This window comes from Misgurnus anguillicaudatus, chromosome 8 (assembly GCF_027580225.2).
Source record: "Misgurnus anguillicaudatus chromosome 8, ASM2758022v2, whole genome shotgun sequence".
In the NCBI taxonomy this organism is placed as follows: Eukaryota; Metazoa; Chordata; class Actinopteri; order Cypriniformes; family Cobitidae; genus Misgurnus; species Misgurnus anguillicaudatus.
This window is the reverse complement of record NC_073344.2, coordinates 34,102,533-34,120,640: the sequence shown is the minus strand read 5'-3', so window position 1 is coordinate 34,120,640 and position 18,108 is coordinate 34,102,533.

Sequence of the window (18,108 nt, the reverse complement as noted above, 5' to 3'; positions counted from 1 at the left end):
TTCACACTGTGCATTCCTAAACCCTGGGTCAAGAGTCTCCAACCCAGTTTCAACACACCTGTCTGTAATTATCAAGCCTTGATTAGCTACTTCAGCTGTGTTTAATTAGGGTCATAACATTCTAACCCTGCTTCGTTTCACACTGCATGCGTTTGGCACCACAATGCGGGGTTAACACCACAAATGCAGTGCTAACCCTGCTCCAGAGCAGGGTTTCATAACCCTGGGTAAAAAGTGGTGCTAACACCGCTTTCAAATTACAGGTGTGAAACGCCCCTTAACCCAGGGTTAAAAGCGGGGTTTAGAATGAAGATAACCCAGGGTTAAGCGCAGTGTGAAAACCCCTATTCTGTGTTTGACCCCTTTTTCGCCTTCAGAACTGCCTTAATTCTATGTGGCATTGATTCAACAAGGTGCTGAAATCATTCTTTCAAAATGTTGTCCCATATTGATAGGATAGCATCTTGCAGTTGATGGAGATTTGTGGGATGCCATCCAGGGCACGAAGCTCCCGTTCCACCACATCCCAAAGATGCTCTATTGGGTTGAGATCTGGTGACTGTGGGGGCCATTTTAGTACAGTGAACTCATTGTCATGTTCAAGAAACCAATTTGAAATGATTCGAGCTTTGCGACATTGTGCATTATCCTGCTGGAAGTAGCCATCAGAGGATGGGTACATGGTGGTCATAAAGGGATGGACATGGTCAGAAACAATGCTCAGGTAGGCTGTGGCATTTAAATGACACCCAATTGGCACTAAGGAGCGTAAAGTGTGCCAAGAAAACATCCCCCACACCATTACACCACCACCACCAGCCTGCACAGTGGTAATGGATCCATGTTCTCATTATGTTTACGCAGTCTTCAAATGTCCAATTTTGGTGAGCTTGTGCAAATTGTAGCCTCTTTTTCCTATTTGTAGTGGAGTGGAGATGAGTGGTACACTGAAAAAAATTATTCATTGAATTTAATAATTTTTTTAAGGTAAGTGGTTGCAATCAATTTATTTAAGCTACATTTAAACAAAAAAGATTAGTAAAGTAAAATAAAATTAAAACTTTTGTTTAAATGTAGCTTAAATAAATTGATTGTAACCACTTGCCTTAAAAAAATGGATTAAATTCAATGAATCATTTTTTTTCAGTGGGTGGGGTCTTCTGCTGTTATAGCCCATCCGCCTCAATGTTGTGCGTGTTGTGGCTTCACAAATGCTTTGCTGCATACCTCGGTTGTTACGAGTGGTTATTTCAGTTAAAGTTGCTCTTTTATCAGCTTGAATCAGTCAGCCCATTCTCCTCTGACCTCTAGCATCAACAAGGCATTTTCGCCCACAGGAGTGCCGCATACTGGATGTTTTTCCCTTTCACACAATTCTTTGTAAACACTAGAAATGGTTGTGCGTGAAAATCCCAGCAACTGAGCAGATGGCGAAATACTCAGACTGGCCCATCTGGCACCAACAACCACGCCACACTCAAACTTGCTTAAATCACCTTTTTTTTCCCATTCTGACATTCAGTTTGGAGTTCAGGTGATTGTCTTGATCAGGACCACACCCCTAAATGCATTGAAGCAACTGCCATGTGATTGGTTGATTAGATAATTGCATTAATGAGAAATTGTACAGGTGTTCCTATAATCATTAAGTTTGGATTGTTGTTATTTATAAGCCAAAAGTTGGATCTGTCCAGTATTTTCTAACCGTGTGTTAAATCAACCAGTTTTTTTTTAAAGTCTACAAGAACCATAGGAAAACATTGAATATAACATGATTTGAAAATCAATATATTTATCCATATATCTTTATATGAGGGTGTCTGCTTTAAAGTCTTACTAAAAACAGTACAGAAAAGCACATAACCTTTTCTTCACTGTCACAATGAGATGGAGAAAGAGAGAGAGCTCCCCACATACAGGAAACAATCATCATTTTATGAACTGGCACTTTCAAAGCTTAAAACAGATCTACACCAAGCAGGATGCTTTCAGACAAAGATGCACTTTACAGATGAGCACTTTTAAAAAATAAATGGTTCATCTGTGGCATTTTGCAGCACCTTGTACAGCGGCAGTTTAGCAAAATAGCCTTATCAAGAATCGTCTTCATTGTAGTCTTGAGTGCACTATTCCTGACATTATGGGTTCTTCAGACCAACACACTGGTTTCTATGATTTTAAAACCCCAAATGTGTCATAAAACAACTAAAACAATACACAGATTTCAGTGACGACTGACCACACAAATGCAGTACACAGTGCCTTTCACGTTTATTCTTTTAGCAGATGCTTTTATCCAAAAGAAACATTTAGCCTCCGGTTGTGCATCCACTGACAGACATATAGCTGGACACACACACACACACACACACACACATATATATATATATATATAAAATCACACTAGAGAAGCACAAGAACCACAGCTGAAGGGAAGGCCCGGGGCTTCCAGTCTGCCCTCCGTTTCAGCATCTGCTCAGTTTGTCTGAGTTTATTAGCATCCTCCGCATCACACCACCCACTGCTGGCACAGTCACACCCACATAGATTTGTCTTTCTGTCAATACACAGCAACCTCAGAGGTGTTTAGAGTTTAACCCCAGCTGAGAAGCAAGTTTACTTTGATAGTCTTACAAAGAAGAAGACTGGTTGCTCAGAAAAGGATGTGCCTTGTCAGATGAGCTTGTTGTAAACTCCATGGCGCATGGCAGGTTGTGATAAAGGAATAAAGCACTCAGGCATCATTTATGGTCCCAAACACTTTTGTCATGGTGGATTTTGGCCCCAACAGTTCATCAAAGAGCTTGCAGCTGGATGATATCGGACACAGACAAGAGCGCATTTTATTTTGTATAGATGGAACCAGCTGTGACATCACCAAGGTCTGGACCAAACACTATTTGGGCACTTTATTTCCACCTTTTATTAAAAATAAATGCCTTTTTGATGTGATATGTAATCGGAAAAGGGAGAAAAGCGAGGTCGGCAAAATGCAATTAGTTTAAACTTTTGTTTTAAAACCAGACAGTGGCGGGCACGACTATACCATTTGCCAAGCAGGGACGCTATTTGCACTTGGTGTAAATAAACACTCAGTATGAATAAATATAAAATGGACCAAAATTTGTGTTGCATATCCAATCCTGTTAAATGAGGGGGTGCTGCAGTACCCATACTTCCTGAGAGAAACTACCTGTTATGTCACAACAGGCATTCCTTAAAGTTAAACCACAGCAATGCCCGCAGCTTTGCCTAAAGCATGTTATACACAGAAAGTCAATAATCTAGCAAACTACCAACATCACACTTTCTGTTATTGGCGACAAGATCACAGTATTATCTGTAAGAGTATACAATATTCGTGGGATTGTTCGCATTGTTGACATGCGGTTTATGAACACAGGGAATTTATAAACGTCTCCTCGCAGCAAAACGAAAAGCTTTGGTGTACCGGTGATCTCACAAGAGTTATTAGTCATGGTCCACTTCGTCATAACATCGTAAACAAGGGGCGAAAGGGAGTGAAATCACGATGCGAGTGTCATCTTCTATCAGAAGACAAATCATGTGGCACGGCCTGTTAATTAAGACTCAGAGATTCACCCTAAATTACCTTAGAGGAAAAGACAATTTTGTTTATTACATTGTAAAACTGGATTAGTTCACTCTTATTATTATGGAAATCAATTGCCTCCACTCATTTTAGCTGCCTTGGTTGAATTATAACCGCTCTCAGTCCCAAATAAGGTTAGGCAGCTGACGTGTCCTTAAATCTTGTAAAACCTTTAAATCAATCATATTGTGTTTAAAAACAATTACCCTGTTTTTGGGACCATTCAAATTTATTGTCATTGTGACATCATTTTTATGACAATTAAACATGTTCATTCTTATTAATGCAAAAATATCAAATAATTATAAGTATTTATATACACTCACCTAAAGGATTATTAGGAACACCTGTTCAATTTCTCGTTAATGCAATTATCTAATCAACCAATCACATGGCAGTTGCTTCAATGCATTTAGGTGTGTGGTCCTGGTCAAGACAATCTCCTGAACTCCAAACTGAATGTCAGAATGGGAAAGAAAGGTGATTTAAGCAATTTTGAGCATGGCTGTTGATGCAAGGTGAGCTGGTCTGAGTATTTCACAATTTGCTCAGTTACTGGGATTTTCACGCACAACCATTTCTAGGGATTACAAAGAATGGTGTGAAAGGGAAAAACATCCAGTATGCGGTAGTCCTGTGGGCGAAAATGCCTTGTTGATGCTAGAGATCAGAGGAGAATGGGCAGACTGATTTAAGCTGATAGAAGAGCAACTTTGACTGAAATAACCACTCGTTACAACCGAGGTATGCAGCAAAGCATTTGTGAAGCCACAACACGCACAACCTTGAAAGATGGGCTACAACAGCAGAAGACCGTACCGGGTACCACGCATCTCCACTACAAATAGGAAAAAGAGGCTACAATTTGCACAAGCTCACCAAAATTGGACAGTTGAAGACTGGAAAAATGTTGCCTGGTCTGATGAGTCTTGATTTCTGTTGAGACATTTAGATGGTAGTCAGAATTTGGTGTAAACAGAATGAGAACATGGATCCATCATGCCTTGTTACCACTGTGCAGGCTGGTGGTGGTGGTGTAATGGTGTGGGGGATGTTTTCTTGGCACACTTTAGGCCCCTTAGTGCCAATTGGGCATTGTTTAAATGCCACAGCTTACCTAAGCATTGTTTCTGACCATGTCCTTCCCTTTATGACCACCATGTACTCATCCTCTGATGGCTACTTCCAGCAGGATAATGCACCATGTCACAAAGCTCGAATCATTTCGAATTGGTTTCATGAACATGACAATAAGTTCACTGTACTAAAATGATCCCCACAGTTACTAGATCTCAACCCAATAGAGCATCTTTGAGATGTGGTGGAATGGGAGCTTCGTGCCCTGGATGTGCATCCCACAAATATCCCACGGACGTTTTTTATGTGTTCCTGTGCCTCCATGGATCGAACTTGCATTAGCAACGCAGAAATCATGGGTTTGATCCCAGGCAACATAATAAATGTATAGATTGAATGCACTATAAGGGCGCACTTACATTATCCAAACCATGCCCCAGCGTGATTGTCCTCCCTCCCTACTCCCCTAGAAGCACGTACTCACTTATCGATTGGAGCCCGTGCGCGCTTTCGTCATTGGGATGCGATTGTTTTGAAAAAAGCAGATAGTAGAGCGCTCTGTTAACACTGAAACCCATTGTAATGTTAAGTCGGTGTTTTTTTATTCAGATTTATTTGGTACGTGAAAACACACAGCCATTTCACATTACATCATATTGCTTAGTTCATCTGTCATGTGTGCAGCTTGGACATTCACCTAACCCTGCTGCGCGCATCAAAAGGTTTTAACTGAGGCAAACGAAGGTGAGTCAATGACATCTCCCACAGTTGACATCTCTCCTTTTTAATCGCGCTAAGGTGGGATTGCGCTCACATTATACACTCTAAAATATCTGTTGCAATGTATATATATATATATATATATATATATATATATATATATATATATATATATATATATATATATATATATATATATGTATATCTCCCAAGGGTTTTTCCCTCCTAGGACTTTTTTTACTTCCCCGGCTAAAAAGTCTGGGGGGTTTTCAACCCGGGGAGGCAGCCTTCTTGGGCTTAACTTCTATACATTACATTAGTAATACTTTCGCTCTAATGTTGATTTATAGCCGCAGCAAATTTAGCTGCTTGTGCTATCGTGTATTATGTTGTGCTATCTGTCGATTTTCTGTGCTTTTCACTGCTTCTATTAATGTAAAGCTGCTTTGATACAATTACCAAATTGTGAAAAGCGCTATATAAATAAAATTGAATTGAATTGAATTAAAAACAAACTGTGCTAAATAGCACTAAAAGTGGTTCTTGGCTCGTAATCATAGAGGAACCATTTTAAGTGTCATATGGCACCAATGAAGTACCTGTGTAGCACCTAGAACCATAAGGGGCTATGTAGAACCATATGTGGTGCTATAGTGGTGCTATATGGTTCTTCATAGGGGCTTCAGACTAGAGGTCTTCACGGATCCACTTAGATCCAAAAACCCAAGGTCCGACCCAAGACCCATTCGGGGCTAAAACTTTCAAGTGTGCCACGGACACGGGTATAATAATAGCGGATCTTGGGTAAATTAGACTGAATGGGTTTTTTCGAACGGACCCGAAGACCCGAATTTTCTCTCGTGTATGTGTCAATGTCCTTTTCAAACCTCCCCTCTGTTTGACAAGAGAGCTTGTGGCATTGTGTGCCTGGCGGTAGGTTAATTTTCTGAGTATGCATCTGCAATTTAGTGATACCCCCCAGCTGTGGCCTGGTCTTAAAGTAAAATCCAAGACCAAAATGAGTCTAAATGCGATCAAGGCCGAGACAAGACCATCAAAAGGCCGGTCTTGAGTACTACAACACTAGTTTTTACTGTTTACTGTGCCCGAGTGCTTGTATGTGCCTCTGTGTTTTTCTCTGCTGTCACAGAAGGTATTTCAAACTCTAATGGTGGAAGATAATCAATAGCTCCTTATTTACTCCCACTGGGTGGCTCACATAATGGCATTAGGCTACACATGTGTCCCATCATCACATTGTGATTTATGCGCCATTATGAGGAATCTCACGCAGTGCATTAGACAGAATAAGGCTCAAGCTCTTTATTATCTCATATGTGCTTATCATAGTCATTTTAAAGCACTGAAGAGGAAAGGAAATGGCTAAGATAGAGACTAAATGATGGATAGATGCCATTTTTGTTTGGCCTGTAAATAATGCAGAGAATTATTAGTTTACTGCTTTTCATGTGACTAGAAGTCTGACATAGCCAGATTGACCAAAGACTGGTTTATCTTATTCCAGCATAGAACAAAGAGAAAATTACTAAAATGGAAAGTGACCAATCACCAGTTTGCTTTGTTATAATGCGCCGTTTAGAGGCGGGAAATCTGGGATTCGATGATAAATTTTATTCTGTGGTTTTAACCTTGTACCAGGTTATGAATCTCATTTTTAGTCTCAAACTTTAAATGACCAAATACAATTACCGTCTTAGTAACTTTTCATATTTTTATTAGATCGTTTTCATTCATTTGCCTCTTAAGTAAATTATATGCTCATTATCGACTTGACCTTTACTGAGCAATAATCACATTAAAATGCAATTATAAGTGAGAAAATCACACTGCCATTAACAAGCGCGGTTCTTTGTATACCGAAGTGGCCAACCCAAGTCTCAAAACAATTACCAATTGCCAACATGACTGATCACCATTCAAATGCCGAGAGGTGAGGATTGAATCTCTTGTCACGTTTTGGGGGTCAGGCTGTGCAATAAAAGGTCATTTAGGTCATTTACAGAGACCTATATCGATTTTTAATTAATTAAGCTAGTTCTAAAAAAAAGTTGAGTTATTTTTAACCCAGTCTATATTTGACCCAACAATGGGTTAAAACAACCCAGTAAATGTATACAACCCCTTTTGACCCTATTGAAAATAGCCCAGAAGTTTTGTGTGTTTGTGTGTGAACATCTACTTTGTATACATTTTTCCAGGACAGGCGAAAGTCCTTTTCAAGGTCATCCGTGTGTTCAGACCCAAGTGGTTGACTTTCTCTTTATTGAGTGGTCAAACAAAACTTTTTGAGAAAGGTAACGTATCAGTTTCAATAATTATTTCAATTCATTAAGTGTGAAAACAGAAATCATCTGAGCACTTTAACTAAACATGATTTGAAAAGAATTAAAAACTGACTTTATACAATATCAATACGTGTCAAATCCTTTCTAAATCTGCTTGAATGTGATCTTTCAGAGCTGAGAATTCCCTCCAATCCAGGGTAAATAAGGTACATCAATTTAATTAAAATCCCTTCGACGGGAGATCCAATGAGATTTACATTTCAAAGCTCCTCTGTCTCTGCCGTATATCCGTCTGGAATGGAAAAGATGGATGTCATTTGGCTAGAACGCCCCTCTGAAAATGATTTTGGTGATTAAGTGACTTGAAATGTTTAAATATCAAACGAAAAACTGTAAGTTAACCATCAAAAGGAGATTTCAGAAAAAAAGTAATGACCAAGGAGGGAAAGGTCTTCATAGGGACATGAATGCTGTCAATCACCCACCATTTCTTTTTTTGCTTATTTTCATTTGCTTATGAAGAAATAAAACCAAAAGTAAACACTTTCAACATCATCTCTTCCCTCCAACCAATCAGACTCAAGATCTGGGATGTGCCGTTTCCAAAGGATATTTAGCATAAAGCCTCTATCCACTGTGTCAGCGCAATAAAAAGTGCTTAGATAAAGCAAGTAAAACCTACTGTAGGTAGGATTTGAGGTTTGAGCATCACGTTCTTTAACATTGTGCTAAAAGTTGATGAAGAAATCGAAGACTTGGATGAAGAAAATCTCCATCTTAATCCACTCAGCAAAGCTTGTGGAGTGCCATCCACTCCACCGTGATCCGTCCATGATTAACCCGCATCTTTTAGCAAAGACCTCTGGTGTTCTCTGACCTCCAGTTCTGATTAAAGCCTGCAGGAGATTGGAGCTTCAATTGCCAGTGGATGACATGAGATAACTACTACACGGACTAAGAAGAACTTCAGGCGAGTGTGAGATGTCTGACATCATTATAAGATAATTGCCTGAAGTTGTGTATGTGCACAGGGTTGGAATTCCCATAGGGAGCCAAGAATTTTCCTGATGAGCTTAACGGGACAAAAACATCCAACATTTTCCAACCAGCCCCTTTTACAGCCCACGTGATCAAATAGTTGCGTTGGCATTTTGGCAACAGAAGTGGTGTTGTCCCCAGTGGTTCTAAGGTGTTAGCAACTCAGAAAGTTTATTAAAATGGTTTCCCAGCATAAAAATATTGGATTGTTGCGTTTACGGTTGCACTAATATTTGTAAATTTTTATTATATATTTTATACCATGGGGCTGTTGAATGTTGTATTCTGATTGGCTGAGAAATTTTCTATGGGTGTTGATTATTTATGGTAAACCGCACACCTAACTTGTCAAATGTCTTAAAAATAGACACCAGAGCAATGTTTTTATTAACCGTGGTATAAGCGAATAATTGACTCCGGTCCTTTGAATTATTTGAAAATAATGCACACCCGCGATGTAATACATTGTGCCGCATAACCACCTTGGGTGTGCAATATTTAATATATTTTAGAATTTAATGGTCCATCGTCAATTCCACATTATTCCTGACATATATTTGGCCATCTGCTAACGTCTTTTATCCACTTCACTATTAGTACACGGACCTGGTAGACCGATACCATTTGATAAAGTCAACTTCTTAAAATAACTTTGTGTCTTTGTGTTGCTTAGTCTGCTCGCGTAGGTTGACACGCTGTGATTCTAGCCATATTTCCGTTGCCAAGATGCATGTTGCTACATCATCATTGTGTACAAACAGTAAAAGGATCTATAAAACCACAATGGTGGATATGGTCATTAACAACAAAATTTTTTCGACTCTAAATAAATGCGCTCTGATGCCTTAAAGTGTGCACATACCAAAAGCGAATTTAATTATTTGCGTAAGTAGATTACATACAAAGTCAATGCAACGATGCAAATAGACTTAAATTTGCATGAAGCAATGCAAGTGATGTGAATTAAGGGCTCGTTATAGTTGTGCGTAGGTTCTACAGCGTCGGTTTTCATTTATACTTTTGCGTCATTGTCCGCGTCGACGTGCAAACACACGGGCAGACTGCTGGTAGGCAGTATCCACACGTGTAACCACAGTAGCAGCGCGACCGTCAATGAAGAAGAAGCTTAGCAGGTTAATCCACAAACGAAGAAGAAACAGCAACTTGTTGTGTATGATTTGAGAAGACAAGCAATGATGGAAGTAAATGAACAGCGACTTTTGTTGCAGTTTGAGTTAAATTACTCCTTAAATTGGCTCATCTTTGTTTTCATCGTCGCACACGGGAAATACCTATGACGCAGTTTTTTTACCTGATGGGAGGGGTTCTGGTGGACCAATCACAGCGCTTGCGGTCCGCGTAGATCTGACGCGCTTTTAAAATTTTTGCAAGGTGCACATCAGGCTACGCAGAGCTACGCACAGGCTCAGGCTACGGATAGCCTACGCCGTAGAACTTACGCACGACTATAAATCGGGCTTTAGGCTACGCAGTTGCCGTGAACGTGCGCTGTTCACTTTAAATGCACTTTCTGCGCAACCAGTTCCACGCAACCAGTTCTGGAAAAGACAGTGAAATTCGCCAATTGTGTGCTCCTATGTATGGTGCTGTGAACGCAAACACATTGGCGTTTGGATTTCCGCCGTATTTAGGATTTCCGCAACAGGTACAGAGCAACAATAGTATTTGTCTTCTTAATGGAAAAATTACGCAGAATGAAATGGAATACACTTTATTGTCCCCAAGTGGAAATTTGTATTGAGCATAGCGCTACAATCTGTTGCTTTACAACACGGCAACATGCAATACAAAAAACACTTAAGGAATCCCTCTAAACCAACACAAAATAAAAACAATAAAATAGAAATCAGTATGAAAATAAGAAAATGTTGTTGTTGTTGTTGACAGTGTGTGTGAAAACACTTCTCATTGCGCAATGTTTTTATTCATAGGTGTGAGGCAAACAAAAGTTCAATCCCGTGAGTAATCTAGAGCGATGTGAATCAGTGATCGGGTTGATTCAAAATGAGCTTACCCGCGGTTACGAGTCATCCAAAAATATTTTTTATGATATTCGTGTCGCGGTCAGTCAGGTCGTTTAAAATAAAGATACCAGTTAACTATTTTAAACAATTACTACTTTTAAAAAATGCAGGCCAGAGAGCGAGTCGGGTACAAATTGTATTTTTAATTTTTTTTCGGCCCGAGTTGCGGGCGGGTTAGTTAAAAACGTTGGTCGGGTGCGGGTTGTTTACATTGACCCGCGCATCACTGGTGTGAATATCTGCTTCGCTTTTGTTGTGTAGAAAAACTTTAGAAAAAACATGATTTAGAAAAAACACGTTTTTGATTCTCTGAACAACCTGACCTTTTTATAGTCTGTAGATCCTTCGTCCCCTATTACATTTTTTTGGGCAACAGAAAGGTTCTGTGGATGTTAAAGGTTCTTTATGGAACCATACTGACATTTATTAAGAAAATTATTACCAGCCATGATTTTGCTTTTCCCTGTATTAAAATAAATGTATATATTCATTTTTTATGACACTTTAATTATGTACTCGTCTCTCCACGCATTTTAAACCAGCTGTTGTTTCTACCACAGAATACGAGATGAGCCAATCACTGTCTCTGTGAAACCGCATCCGTCATGAAAACATGCAGACGGTTTGTTACTCATATTTCATTGTGGATCTCCGTTGCGAGTCCATGATCATCATCACCGATGTCCATAAGACACCTGAGCCTTATGACTGCAGAGTCATTACATACAAAGTCATAAGGCTCAGGTGTCTTCCTCAAGACTCCGCCCCTCATTTCCAGTCCAGGTGGTCCGATGCCAATCTGCGTTGCTTCTGCAAACTCCGATAACTGACGGCCCTTTATCCCTTTAATCTGATTTCTATTGAGTGAGTGTGGCAGCGAGTGCTACTATTGCCTCTCTATGGTGTGTTATAAATTTTACCGCTGACACCTTAAAAGCCGACTTCACCCCCCTGTCTCTCCCCGCTCCGACAGACCACATAAACACACACACACACACTTCCCTTTTGCCCCTTACCCATATCATACTGGCCCTCCGCCCCGCTGCAGCCTAATGGGGGAGATAGTGTTACGAATGGAGAGGGAAGTGCCCCTATCATGATGTCAGACTTCCTAACGGCCTTAAGTGCTCCTTAAAAATGACCCTAGCACTTTCTGAATCTGAGCGCATCCTATCGAGGACTAATGATTTCATGTGCAATGAGATGCGGCTTAATGAGAAAACGCTTTATGGCGGAAATGACTTTTCGCCGGTTGTGCGCTCATTTAGTGTTACTTGAAAGTACCGGGTTATTGTCTGATGCATGCTGGGAAGTGGGCATTCTTTGTTTTGTTTACATAAAAATACATAGTAAATATTTAGACACCTTTGACTATTAAACGTGAACATGAAATTACCAACACAATCGCATGGCAATTTGTATGTATTTTATGAGGGTACTAATTTGTATGAATTTGTATTAGGGATGTGCATTTATGTCACTTTTTCATTTCGATTAATCCATAGGTCTGAAGGACGAGTACTCGATTAACTGGATGCGGGGCAATCAAAGGGGCGGGGCATACGCGTCATAAGGAAGATGAAAATATTTTTATTAAAAACACTCAAATAAAACTTAATTTTGAAGAAACTATGAGAGAACAATGAACACATACTAGACTGTTAATAACTAAAGGGTTAAGGAATTATGGTATTTTTGAAGAAACCTACCCATGTTTGAGAGGTGATGAAGGTAGGATAAAAGTTTTTTTGTTTGTTTGTTTGTTTCTTTCTTTCTTTGAAAGCAGAGGGCCTGTTCTTTTATTTTATATATTTTATGGTTAAATATTTAAAGAAGAACATTTTCTAGAAAGGCTTTAAACTTTTGTGAAAATCATAAAATAAATGCTGGCGCTGGCTGTCAACTTTTTTCATACACTGGCGGCGAAAGAGCAAGGATTAGTCAATTTTCTTAAAAAACAAAAATCCAGATAATTTACTCACCACTAAAAATGTAGATTTTTTTATTGTCAAGAAGAAATTATGTTTTTTTTTGAGGAAAACATTTCAGGATTTTTCTCATTTGAATGGACTTTAATGGATCCCAACACGTAACAGTTTTAATGCAGTTTAAAATTGCAGTTTCAAAGGACTCTAAATGATCTCAAACGAGATATAATGCAGGGTTTACACCAGACGCGATAGACGCGGCAAGTGCAAGTGATTTACATGTTAAGTCAATGCAAAGACGCGATTAGGCATCCTGCGGCGTGGATGGCGCATTCCGTGCGAATTGAGCGTTGCCGCGGGAAATTCACAAGTTGAAAAATCTGAACTTAACCAGTCAGGACCTTGCTGTAGTAGTGACGTGATTACAGGAAGCGAGCGTAGTGGCGGAGTCTTAGCTGAGTCACAGAAGCCCCTCCCATGACGTGAATTTCCGTGTGAATGTCTCGAAGGACTAGAATGTCACGCGCGAATGAAGCTAGTGAACTCAAATGTTCAAGCGTCCAACTACGCGCGAATAGCAAGTTTTGCCACCTCTACCGCGGCTGGTGGGAATGCACCATAAGGGTCTTATCTAGCGAAACGATTGTCATTTTTTAAACCACAACTTCTCATCTATCTTCGGTCCTGTGACGCGCCAGCGCAACCTCACGTAATTGCGAATGCCATGGAAAGGTCACGTGTTACATATATAAAACGCACATTTGCAGACCATTTTAAACAATAAGCTGACACAAAGACATTAATTAGTATCATTCCACACATAACAACGTTGGAACGGTCCTCTTTCTCCACACTTGGAAACACTGGGGCGTAGTTTCGCATACGTCTTCCATGACCTCTTGACGTGATGACGTATCGTTTCGCTAGATAAGACCCTTATGCCTCATTTGGGATCGTTTAGAGTCCTTTGAAACTCCGTTGAAACTGCAATTTTAAACTGCATTAAAACTGTTACGTGTTGAGGTCCATTAAAGTCCATTAAAATTAGAAAAATCCTGGAATGTTTTCCACAAAAAACATAATTTCTTTTCGACTGAACAAAGAAAGACGTCAACATACGCATCACATGGTGGTGAGTAAATTATATGGATTTTTTTTAAATGGACTAATCCTTTAAGCTTTAAATATTGGTGCAAATACCAGTAAATTTACGTTTTTTATTTGCGTGATTTATTTAAAGAATCTCCTTCCATCAATTTAGCATCTGAAAGGAAAACTCCTTGTAATAAGATCAGTCACAAAAACAACTCTTGTCTTTTCAGCGTTAATTTATCACTACATGTCTTTAGTAAAATTCTGACAGTACTTTTTAAGGCGTTTGCGCTGGCTCAACCGGTTAATAAATCTGGCTCTAGGACTCATCACAAGAGCGCCAAGAAGTTATCTAAAGATGCTTTTATCAAAAGCGACCTACGGTGCATTTAAGCCATACATTTTATCAAAATGTCTGTATAGCCTGGTACTGAGTGTTCAAGCGTTCAAATACTTTTTGAGAGATATTATTACACCAACGAAGTGAGAAAAAGTGAATGTGTTGTTAAGACAACCTTGGATATGGATAAAGATTGGGAATTGGGAAATCACTCCAGCAGAAAAAGGGTCCAGGACAGCTGACATTTGAAAAGCAGGCACGGATGCACAAGCAAAAGTTTTTTATCGCCTCTGACTGACAATGGCCGTTGTGAGGGTACAGATGGATGGGCAGTTTTCTTCCTCTTCATCAGAGCGATCAAAAAAGAGGCAGTCCCCGTAGACAAGCGCAAAACAGCCAAGCTCTCTAAATCACCGGCCACAGAGGCATAGTACAGACATCCATCTACTGCACAGAGAGTAACAACCTCCGGCAGTCTGACCTCTCTCTATTTAACTCACAGAGTAAATGCTGCTCAGGTGCATTCATGTTTGTGTTAACCTCAGTTTTGGGGAATTTCTTCAGGCCGTAACAATTCTGAAAAGTTTTCTGGTACTGGTGAAAATTTTCATAGATAAAAATCTGTTTAGCAAGTGTTGAGTCTGCCATCTTTAGAGTTAAAGATGTCTATATGATCTGATGCCCTTATAAGGAGAATGACTAGCTTGCATGAATAAGTACAGTAGGACAATTTGTCTGAATGTTAATAAATGGTGTACAGTACATAAAGGGGCGGTCACACTACATTTTCATTCCGCTGACATCCATTCAAACGTATAGAGACAGAGCGCAGTTATGCTGATTTGAAAACGATGCCCACCGGGGCAAAACCAATCCAACCGTCTCCATTGACTTTGTATTGCGAGAGGCTGCCTCCTTGTAATTTCTGGCTTATAACAAAAACAGAATAATGCCTAAAAGCTGCTGTGTGACAGAATGTACAGCTAACAAGCCAAAAAACCCAGAAATAAGTTTTTATAAGCTGTCGAGCATTTAAAGACACAAAATTGGATCGCTGATTACGTTTCCCTTCAGTGGGCGTAGTTCTAATAATAGTAGTACTATGAAAAGTTGTCTGTATCCACTTTTGTGTCTTTAAATGCTCATTTTTTGGGGTCGACAGCTTATAAAAACTTATTTCTCGGGTTTTTGGCTTGTTAGCTGTACATCCTGTCACACAGCAGCTTTTAGGCATTATTCTGTTTTTTGTTACAAGCCAGAAATGACGAGGAGTCGGCCTCTTGCAATACAAAGTCTATGGAGACGGATGGATTGTTTTTCCTCCGGTGGGCGTGGTTTTCAGGTTATGACGCATTGCGCTCTGTCTGTATGAGAATGCGTCAGACCGCAAACGCAGAGTCATGCTAATATATTTTGCTTGGTACCAAAGTCTGGTGAACTTTGCCCTGCGAAATTCAGATTACAGGAAGACATGTGACCATTAGAAAACCGGTACTTCATGGCGTGACTTTCTCTCTACTGAAAAGCACCAATTTATGAAGCGCTCCCATATTCGCCGAAACATCCAAAAAAAATAGTTGCATGCTCAAAGTCTAGTGTGACCGCCACTTAAAGCCGCTTTTCCATCAGCGTGCCAAACCGTTCTCGAATGGTTTCATTTCCATGTTTAAGACTGATAATAGCATCCTTTGGAAAGTTGGTGCCTTGGAACTTTTAAATAAGTGCTGAGAATTACGAGGCAAAGATGGTATGTAATCGTGCCGTGCCAAACCAGGTAATGCAATTTACATTAAAAAAATAATTTTTTTAGAAATATTGTTTTTTTTTACAAATGACTTATCTCTGTGCTTTATTATTTTTGAAAAATTCATGCGCCCCCAAAATCTTTAATCAAAAACGCAAATCTCCTCCCCTCCTCGAAACAATATATTGTAAAAAAAAACTTTGCTGCCTTAAATTTTTTTGTTAAATCAACAAAGATTTACAAGTCATGTCAACAGGGACTTATAAAATATTGTTGAGAAAAGTCAACTTCATTTTATCAGTTATAACAACTCATCTGTAGTTATAACAACTCATCTCTAGTCAAGATAAATAATAGTAAGTTGAAATTACTTGTAAATCCGAGTTGATTCAACAAAAAAATCCAAGGCAGCAAAGTACTTCCTTTACAGTGTAGACTTTGAGGAGTGGAGGAGTTCTTTCGGCGCCGCATGAAGTCGAACAAGCCTAATGATTAAGGTCTTGTAGTCGTAAAGGAACCTGATTGGTCCGACAGTACCAGCGCTGAGTATTGGATTCAACCATAGACTGCAAAAAAGATGGACGACGCCCGTTCGCTCTCTTCCATTGGTGAAAAGTGAAGCCGCCAGTGTCCCGATACGGCGCTGACATTTTGAGTCTGTGCATTAGCAATTTCGGGACCAGTTCTGCGCAGTAGTGAGCAGAAAATAAAGCCGCAAAATCAAGGCCTCGCGCTCGCGGAATGCGCATATTACAGCTGTCAATCATGATGTGACACCACTGTTTTTATAGCATTAAATAACAAACTAAAAACAAACTTATTTTAAAAACAAACATTACAATTTTCATCAACGTGATTAAAACTACAGTAAATGACAGAAACCAGCTTCGGAAAAAAGATAATTGAAGTGTAATTAATTTGTTTAGTTGATCTCAAGTCCCATTGAATAACATGGGGGAGGCGGGGTTTATGACCTATACTGGGACCAGTCACTGGGGGGCGATCGAGATGCTTTGGCTTCACTTTTCAAGGCTTGTGCGGCACGCTTGGATTCAACATAGCAGCAAAGTCATCTATGACATCAAAGTACCATTAGACCAATTCCAGAAACCACACAGAGGAGTCTGATTCCGAATCCCTCTCGCGATTCTTGCGACGCTGCATGAAGCCGAACAAGCCGTATCTCTCTTTACTTCTGGTCACAGGGTATGGCAGGTGGGCAGGGCCTAGGAAAAGATTGCAGCAATTAGCCAATAGCAACATGAATCGACTTCCAACGATCCAATTAATTGGACAAATTCGAGTCCAGCCCTACCTTTTTACCTTTCAGAAGCCGTTTGACTTGGATATATGTCACAACGGGGCAAAATCAGACTATCGCTACTTCCGTTTCATTGTCACTTTAAGTGGTAACATAACTGTAATCGTACTCTACCGGTTTGGCCCAAAACTGCAAAACTGTGGTTATTTTGTGGTAGCCATGATTTTACTAAAGCAACCATAATTTATTAGTTTTAACTGTAATAAAACCATGGTTCATTTTCGTAAGGGGACGGTGGAAAAGTGGTATAAGGCTCTGATAACACCTTAAAAATCCTGTCAAATTAAGTATGACAATCTTTTTATCTTCAAATAAATATCTCCCCATACCACATTGTGTTGAGACATTATTTGGCAGATAACATGTTTACAGATACTCTGAGTCATACAGTACCACTGGGCACTGCTATCATGCTTTTGATATTGCTTTTGTGTTAAACTGTGATTTGCTATAGGGACAGCTTGACATGTTCTGTATTCAAATAAAAAATGACATTATTTATCCCAGTACAGCTAAATGTCTAATAAAAATTGTCTTTCTTCAGTTCAAGTGGAAAATAATTGAATACGTCCCACCCGAGACATCCCTCCCACTCTCAAAAATGTTAATTCCTTGCTTTGTTATGTGTCTCACATGTTTTTGATTGATTTTAAGTGTGATACATATAAACAGTTTTACACCAAACTCTCACATCTTTTTAACTGATATCTAAATACATCCTCCAAGTTACCTTTATATTAACCAAATAAAGCAACTGTACAAAACTAACACCAGAAAGTTTACTAGAATGATGAAGTGTGTTATTAGAATAACAATGTTATTGTCTCTGAAGCTTTTTATCCTTTAGCTTATCATCTATTTATTTGATGTTCATTTATGAAAAG